General features: G+C 32.5%; 1 long non-coding RNA gene across 1 annotated transcript; it reads right to left on the reverse strand.

Moving 5' to 3' along the window:
• Positions 1 to 1,280: 1,280 nt before the first annotated feature.
• LOC123553495 (uncharacterized) lies at positions 1,281 to 7,045 on the reverse strand. Its single transcript, XR_008370685.1, has 4 exons — positions 6,897 to 7,045; positions 6,515 to 6,603; positions 2,491 to 2,538; positions 1,281 to 1,706 (listed from the first exon to the last, which is right to left on the reverse strand). It is a non-coding gene; the product is annotated as an uncharacterized LOC123553495 (long non-coding RNA).
• Positions 7,046 to 9,254: the final 2,209 nt, after the last annotated feature.

A 9,254-nucleotide genomic window follows, 5' to 3' on the forward strand; every position in this document is an offset into this window, starting at 1 on the left:
AAAAGAACGCTATTTTGTCAACCCTTTGAATGTGAATTGTTTTAGTAAAAACTTGATACTGACAAGCACTGTGTATGATGCGATATTCTTAGAAACTGACATAATCTCCTTCACCCGCCGGACTGCAGAAATGTTTGAATTACCGGCACAAATCTCAGCTAAATGGACACATATGCTAAGAAACGTCCTCATTTCCGTCTAGAGGCACTTATTGTTTATCGTTTTACTTGATTCTGTATACAACGGTAGGAACCTTCTTTGGATGGGAAATATGCCATTTCGTCCACTCGTTGTACGTTCAATTCACCGCTCAGACAACGTTCGAACCACCTGATATGATAATGCCGTGTCCGGTGTGTTTGTATGAAAAGCACCTTTGAACATGTTTATAAAGGAAAGGGTGCTACAAAAAACTGGTATAATGATAAATAAAATGTCGAAAGGATCCAGAATAGACACTTGAGGAACGCCGATTGAAATTACTTAAATACGTTTCATTTTTAGCAGATACGATTTTCAAATACTCAGTACATACATGGTATAATATTTCATGACGTACAGGATGATATGGTTTTCTTAACCCAAGGAAGATTGTTCCAATTGTGTTACCGCAATGATGTGTTTCAAATATGTTTTTGTTTTATTTTTCATTAACTCAGATTGTCTTTTAAGTATTGTGTTCGTGTTTTGAAAAAATAACTGAGATCTAAAGCAATAATGCGCTAATCGTAGGTTTCATCGAAATTGGATTATATATTTTGTCAATTTCCTTCTAGCCACGGCAGATAAAAGCAATTTACAGGTCTGACAGCTGTCTATAAGTGGTGTTTACTTTGTCCCAGTGCTGTTACTATTTCAGGTCCTTTGGGATCATAAAATGCATCAATGTTTATTTATAATATAATTCCGCTTAAGCCATTGTTAGAGGCGCTATTGGTCTTATACATTCCATTTCATGAACTGACAGTGTATCGCAACGGGGGGGGGGGGGGGGGGGGGGGGGTGGGGGGGGGGGGGAGGGGAGAGTATGCACAGGTTCGGAATGATACATGATGCTTTTTCTTGAAATCAGCAAAAGTGTTCAAAAGATTTACATTAATGTTTATGCTCGATTTTGTCTCTCTTGAAATTAATTTGTTAGTAAATTTAAATACTAAATACCTCATTTACTGTCGGAAATTCAAAAAATCGGACGGAAATTTAAATAATACCGTATATCGGTTTTTCTAACGCTCTTTATCAGAATTTTTAACTGAATGAATTGATAAAATACAACAAAATAAAGATGACCTACAAATTTTATCAGGTTTTAAGCTGTAAACATTATTACAAATGTTACTCGATTACATAAAGCATACTTGCTAAAAAAAACATACTGGTGTTGTATTATGTCAAAATATTTGAAAAAAAAATTTCAACTAAACTTTTCACGATAAGTCTGGTCCATAATAAATCATTTAATGTTTATATGTACATATTCTTGGAAGTTACAACAATTTACATCTCATCTACAAATATACAAGTATATGACACTGATCCGTTGCCAATGGTAACATCTAACTGGAACTTGCTCTGGACGAGTTTTAAGTATCCGGAAGTCATTCAGTACCAGGCGGTGAATACAATGTACCAAACTTTGAAACGTCGAAATGTGTAACTTAAGACTGCCAGTAGCTAATGACCATAGTCTAGTTGCCTGCTGGAGTCTGAAATAAACAAAATATAAATGTGTATTTTTTATTTTCTGAAAGAAGAGTTACTAAAATGCGCAATGTTCGAGAATAAGGAGAGCTTTTTTATCGAATTAATAGCTGTGTTACGAATCAATACTGAACAATGACACCGACCTATGATACTGAATATTAATAGTTTTGTGTGTATAAAAAGCTCGTGGTTTTGCCTATGATACTGTGATATTGTTCAGTTTTGTGTGTATAAAAGGTTCGTGTTTTTGCCTATGATACTGTGATATTGTTTAGTTGTGTGTGTATAAAAAATTCGTGTTTTTGCATCATTGAAGGTTCTATGTGCACCGCTGTGTGAATACATCTGCGCATGTCTCAGTTATATTCTGGTACTTATATCATATATACAAGTTGAGTTATGATCAACCCGGGACTAGAGGGCGTGTACGGTAGCTGTCTATGAACAAGCTCTATTAAACCAAGCCTGCAACATTTTCGTTTATGACGTGATGGGTTTCTAAACGGACCTGAGCGTTATGCAAGATAGTTGCTATCAAACAAAGACAATAACTTTTTCTCAATCCTTGCCATAATGATTTTTGTTTAGCATTTTACGGATTTGTCAGTCTGATCAAAAGATTGACATGGACCCAAGTTCCACTTCTTTGTATATTAACTGCCAATCGGTAAACTTGTTGAAGTGTCACAAGGATATCGTATTCTATTAGGTTTATTATTTGTGGAAAAATTGATTAAATGAAAGTGACTCCCTTCAAAAATATGCATGTATGACCCGTACTTTTACCTTAAATTACTGTCATTTCTTTCATTCGTTGCATCAAGATACCGGTGCCTGCAATATAGAACAATACAATGCACTCTAATGTGAACAAAAATTGAAATGAAATTATCGTAAAATGACTTGTTTAGAAATACTTTACGGTTAGAGTAATAGATATAGTTCATATAAAGGTTAACAAAGTCATAAGAAAGATACAGACAGACAAACATACTTTATTAATGGCCGGTATATGGCATGTAAAATGCATCCAAACGATGGTCTTTCCTTTAACGTTTTCTTTTTTCAAACTTTAAAGTTTTCAATGTTTCTAATGTATATGGAGGTTAATGTTTACAACATGTGAAAGAAAAAATAGTAGCTTATCTTAATTTATCACGTTTGATATAAATTTGATAATACACTAGTGTAATACATGTAAAGCTTTGACGTCAACGTCGTTTAAAGTAAATGAGACGTACGTCAAATTGTCTTGTTTATAATAGTAAAGAAAAGCTAACATGTGATAAAAAGAATATTACATTTGTGACTTTCCACATTGAATTTATTAAACTCGTTGAATAAAATTAATAAAATGCTCGACAGAGCCTCGCATTTTATTATTTTATTCAACGAGTTTAATAAATTCAGTATGAAAAGACACTCCTGTTATATCCTCTATTTAAACATAAAGTCGTATTAGTAATATACATATATATGTTTTAAAGAGGTGGAAGGCACACCAAATGTTTACATGTACTTTATTACTGACCGACATATGGCATGTAAAATACATCCAAACGATGGTCTTTCCTTTTAACGTTTTTTTTTTTCAAATTTTAAAGTTTTCAATGTTTCTAATGTATACGGATGTTAATGTTTACAACATGTGAAAGAAGAAAAATAGTAGCTTATCTAAATTAAAACATTAAGTTATCAATACTTGAACATATTAATAAAATAGATATACAGGTGGAAGGCACACCAAATGCAGATATTCACATCAGTGCTGGATACTTTAAAGATATCCAATGACCATCTTTCAAGATATTTACTTCAAACGTACAAAATTCTCATCAAATTTATTTAACTTTACTAAACAGATAAATTAAGTTTTCATACAGAGCTATATTCATCAGTTAATTCCATGTGGTAACAGTTGAATGTTTAAAAACAGCCAGTTTTTAGTGGTAGTACACATTTATACTGTGTATATCTATACATGTGTACACCGTGTACTATTTTAAACCTAATGCCTAGTATTGTTAATGCACATAAACATGTTAAGTGTATGTTTACATAAACTATATGATGCAATTGTTCATGTTTTTAAAATATGAAATTTCGATTTTATATACCTTTAAAATATTATATGAAATTACACCAAAAAAATAAATAATTGGGATTCTTAAGTGCAAGTACAGGCAGTTATTTCTCCCTTCTTACATGGCTGCAATGGCATAAGAAAAAAACATGGCAATACCAAAAAGAAAGTCAAAACTTTATTTCAAATACAGAGACGGCTAATAATAAAAGAAAACAGCAAACAAATGGGACGGGACAGGACTTACGGATATTCCCATTTTGCTAGAATGGTTACATATCGCAATTTTGGAAGGTAAAGTCTGGAGTACAGTTTAAATGAAATAATGATAGATACACGCTCCATTGAATTCCTCTTCTATTTTTGTACTTTTAATTCAGTTTAGCGAGTAATAATGACTTAATGACCCTGGCATAAGGGCTGTTATCAGCTTCCTTTGTCATTGTCATTTTAAAGACACCGCTGTAACGCGCTGACCTATTTGTTATGGATACCAATAATATAGCGATGTATAGTGCTTTTTAATCAACCTGGCGGAGCGGGGCGGGATTTCGCGACGATCCACTGCATTATGGTGCAGGATGTGTAGTATATTCGGCAACCTGATTTCTTATACCGTAGCCATCTACCTTACATTGTAACCAATGTAGCGTTGAACTTTGTAGTTGGTTACAGAAAGATTACGGAATTAAACAATTATATTGCTCTACCTATTGTGCTCGTTTTTTGAGATTGCAATTATTTGCATAAGTCAGAGATTAACTCCGCCCCGCCAGGTCGAATAAAAATACTAATACCCAACGATAACGTGATTCCCGAGCAAACGCAAGGACGCGTCCTTTTCATGATAATAGATAAATAACTATTCATATTGCTTGTACAATACTGACGAGTATATATCGGTGTTTGTTTCACAACTATCCAATAAGTATGTTGAAAAGTAGCGCGGTCGGGCAGGATGCAGATACCAATAGCAAATCATCAGATCGTTTTGTATGAGTTCGAATCCTAATGACGATTTTTTTAAAAAGATTCCTGTCCGTTTTCAATTTTGTTCAAGTATTCTTCATTTCTTTCTTTGGTGGTTTGTATGTGCATATATGTCTTTATATAACATATTGTTCGTTTATATGTTTAGTACATGCGTTTATCTAAAATCACCTGCCATATCGGCCTCAGATATTGCTTTCGTTGTGTCATAGTGAAAATGAAGTTATCATTTTTTTTTATGCAAAAATACAAAGAAAATTAAATGCCATCTGTGAGTTTCGAACCTACACGGCAAAAGATCTGATGAACACAATCAATAAGCTTTCCCACTGAGCTAATTTCTAATTCGTACGAAAGTAAGAAGTATTTTCATTTTGACCAGTTATAAAAATGTTGAATTCCATGTGTTTCATTTCTATCTATTTATAGTTATGTTTGTAAACATCACGTTATTGTTTGGGCATAGCATATTTTTGTTATAATTTCAAATACAATATTTTCCAGGATTTTTTAGACTAGCAATTTTGTGCATTAGTGTATTTCGCTATAATTGTGTGGTAAACCTAATTTTTTATAGTTCAGCTTTCGATTTAGAAAATGTTGGATCACAAAATCGACAAAACGTTATGATGCAAACGGAACTTTATTGTTGTACATCTTTTAAACGTTATGACGTCATTTCTGTTTACGAGCGTAAGTTTTGGGCATAATCATATTACTATTTATAGATATATATGTAGCAAGCTGTCGATCAACACATTGGGTCCTCTAGTATTTGAAATAAATTAAAATCTAAAAAAGAATTTGAACTTCATCAATAACTCTCAGATAAAAGAAGCAAGGAAACTTATCCGAAAAAATATTATGGCTTCTCTCCTTTTCTTGAATTTTTTATTTCAAAATGTAACACACAAAGATATAAGGAGATCATCCCCTTATTAGAATACATCAAATATAGAACATAAAATGTATAGCCTAAATACTACATTTAAAATGTAAATATGCAAACAAAAAGAATGGTTATGGTTTGGCCCATCACGTACAACCAGTGATAGAATCTTTTTCTTGCATGACATATTCAATAGATAATAGTAAAAATAAAATCAAACAAATGAATTTCTATTGCACTTATTTCTTACAGTAGCGTATTAAGAAAGCGCTGGAACTTTACGTCCGTGAACAGGAAGTACGTCATGACGTTACATGGACAAAAGCAACATAAAAATCCTTTTTTGTTTATCATCTGCAGTGATTTCGAAATATTTCGAAAATAACGTTGTTTTTTGTAGGTCGAGAAATATATTAGAAGGAACAATCCAACTGTTTGATTTTCATCCGATTTTACGTAAAAACATACTTACTGCACGAAATTACTATATATATGTAATTAGTTATGCGTCATTTACAGCATGCGAGTCAAGATGGAGTTTTCCAGCACATGTGAAATCACCGGAAACTCCAGTCCAGTCCAGTATACAACAATAAAAATATGTAACACTGAAAGATCCTGTCATCAGAATATATCAGATAGAATGTATCACGTATAACCTAAATATTACAAATGGTATGGTTTATTTATCCTTGTTGGGTTTTTTTTACCATTGACATTTTACGACGAAACAAAAATACACTGAAATACCAATTTCAATATCTTTAAGAAAATTACTTTGTTATGCTACGGAAAACAGTTCAAACCATTTCATCACCTAACTCTTTTATCAAGAAAAACCTTCTTACCTTTGCACTCTGACGTACTGCTGCCGCTGGCATCACTGCCCTTCTCAGCCGACTTGCCCGTGCAACGTCTGGCAGACTGGCATCATCTCCTGAATATATATGAACAGACGGTCACTTTGGTTTTCTTCAAAATCAGTTAACAAGATATAGATATTAATAGCAATATATTATTGATGGCTTCCAACATCAATTGTATGTTTTTTTAACTGATCGAAGTAAGTTATTTCGTTAAGTAGTTCGCCTTTAATATCTTATTAAAGCTTGCATAGAAATAATTATAAAAAAACTAAAATTCAAGAAATTTATTGCAACTTATATGTTTTTTATCTAAAATATCATTCACATCATTTTTAAACAAAATTACAGAATAATTAAAAATTACCTAGAGAAAATGCGCTTGTAAACAGACTAACAACTAAAAGTAAAACTATCAGCGTCTTCATTGTAAATGATGATGGGTTGTCTTCTTTTCTGCGTTTTATATATAAAGCAGTTGTTCATGACATAAAGGTCATATGACATGAGATTGTCTTTATGATAGTATAGTGTTAGTTGTTTAATATTTCAAACATGTAACGCTCATAGAAAATTATATCCGCATTAGCCGGCGCTAGAGGGCGTGAACGATGTGGCACGGTCCATTTCCAGTCAAGAAAAGACTCATCAGATCGAATCTGCTATCATTTTGCTGTGTTGCGTTCTCTGCCTTCTTACAATTTTTTTAAATTAGGAATCTCGGAAAAAAATCTTTGATAAATTAAACAAATTTAATGTGTTCATATAGCGATGTTTTTTGTTGTTGGTATTGTATTGTTTTGTTTTGGTGTGTTTGTTGTAGTTGTTGCATGATAATGCCACCTTTTATGTTATATATAGGTAATTTCTTTCTTCTTTCGATGGACCATGCTAGCGGGAATATTAAACAATCCGTTTGCTATAAAATGCAAAAGTTACTGTAAGCATATCTGAACATTTCTGATGGCGTTCCATTTCTGAAATGATAATAGACCACCACTAAGTTCAATAATGTAGCTTGTTATGTTAACTCTTAAATCTAACGCAACGGTTGGTGTTTTGCAAAAAAAAATCTTTAAAATAATAGATAAAACATATTTTGAAATTTGTTTCGGTTTTTGAACATCATGTCTTCACTCACATTTCAAAATTTAAAAACAATCGAATGATGCGATAGTTTCACAGCCTTGCCTCATTTAAAAAAAAAGCAACATAGCTACAATACATGTACTTCATTTATTCAGTAAGCGAAATTCAAACACATTTTTAGATATAACAGGAGAATAAAATTGTTTCGTTTTTGCATAAATGTTTATAAATGTATTCTGTGTGTCGTTGTGTCATTTACAACATATTATTCTTAAAGCTGACAGAATTTAAAAATAGCAGTCAAGGACGTGTTTAATGTCCTACTTGTTGTTTACAATATTTTGTAACATGATTGATGATACTGACAAGGTTAGTCTCCCAATAACGAATTCGGAGATAGCACAGACAAGCACGAGAACGTAAAAAGACAAGTAGACAAGTTTATGTGTGTGTGTGTTTTTTTTTTTTTTTTTTTTTTTTTTTTTTTTTTTTCGTTGTTTTTTTTTTTTGTTTGGTTTACCGTCAATTATAGGTCATATTGCGTCTTTCCAGCTTTTGTTGTCGGAGGAAGATCCTATGTACCCCTCCGTGCATTATTTCATCACGGGCGTGCACCTGGGTAGAACCACCGATTTTCCGTACGCCAGATTGATGGCTTGCTTACATGAAAAGTTAAAACTCCCGATCGAGGCTCGAACGGGAGACATGTTTATTTGTATAGTGTTAATGTTAAGTCTCTGTGTGGTATTTCTGTAAAGGTACACTTTAGCGAAATGAAAGGAAGTTAACAGTGTAGTTTTTTTCCAAAATTCTCAAGCTTTTTAAAAATCAAATTATATGTTTGGTACCAAAGTCTGAACCAATAAATTGTCTTTTACGTTTGCAAATTGGCCAGGCTCGTGTTATAACTTATCTGCCCAAAGAAGAAAAGGGCCGAATGAAAAGGTTTCAAATCAATAGTTACTTTTAAACTGTAAATATATTGAATTTTGTGCAATTTTCAAGTGTTGGTTTTCTGTCAATAACGTGAGTGACCAGCTCTTGCTTTTGATAAAAGCACTGACAGAGGGGAATCTGTCCCAAAAACCTTTTTTGCTTATTTGGTGTGAAACCTGATTGACGACCGACTAATAATGAACAAATTCAGAAATCTTTGAAAAATTCTAAATCATAATCTGTCTTGCTTATAAATGTTTGCAGTACATTTCAAGGAGGTAATCATTTGTTAACCTAAATGAAACTTGTATATTAATATAGAGTTCTATTACTTCATATTTATATTATGCTTAAGATGAATAACTATATAATGAATATATTTTCTTTGTTTTCAAAAACTTTCGGACTCAAAGCTACACACATTTTGTACTTATGAGAACATTATGTTTTGCAAAAGTACTTGCAATTGCGGTAATCTGTCAAATCTTGTTCGACAATGTATATAAAAACCTGGGGATGTATAAACTTTGTAAGGTTCTTGGCTATGACAGTTTTCCTGTTGTATTTGGTGAAGTTATAAAAGTCTATAGGTTATGATCCTACTATTCTGAGAGATATCGCATGTTTTGTTTTCACAGTTTTACAGTTTGAACGCTACACTTTCCTTTGTCTGGTAGGTCTAAATAGTTTGATTGATTTA

Source organism: Mercenaria mercenaria, chromosome 4 (genome assembly GCF_021730395.1).
Source record: "Mercenaria mercenaria strain notata chromosome 4, MADL_Memer_1, whole genome shotgun sequence".
NCBI lineage: Eukaryota > Metazoa > Mollusca > Bivalvia > Venerida > Veneridae > Mercenaria > Mercenaria mercenaria.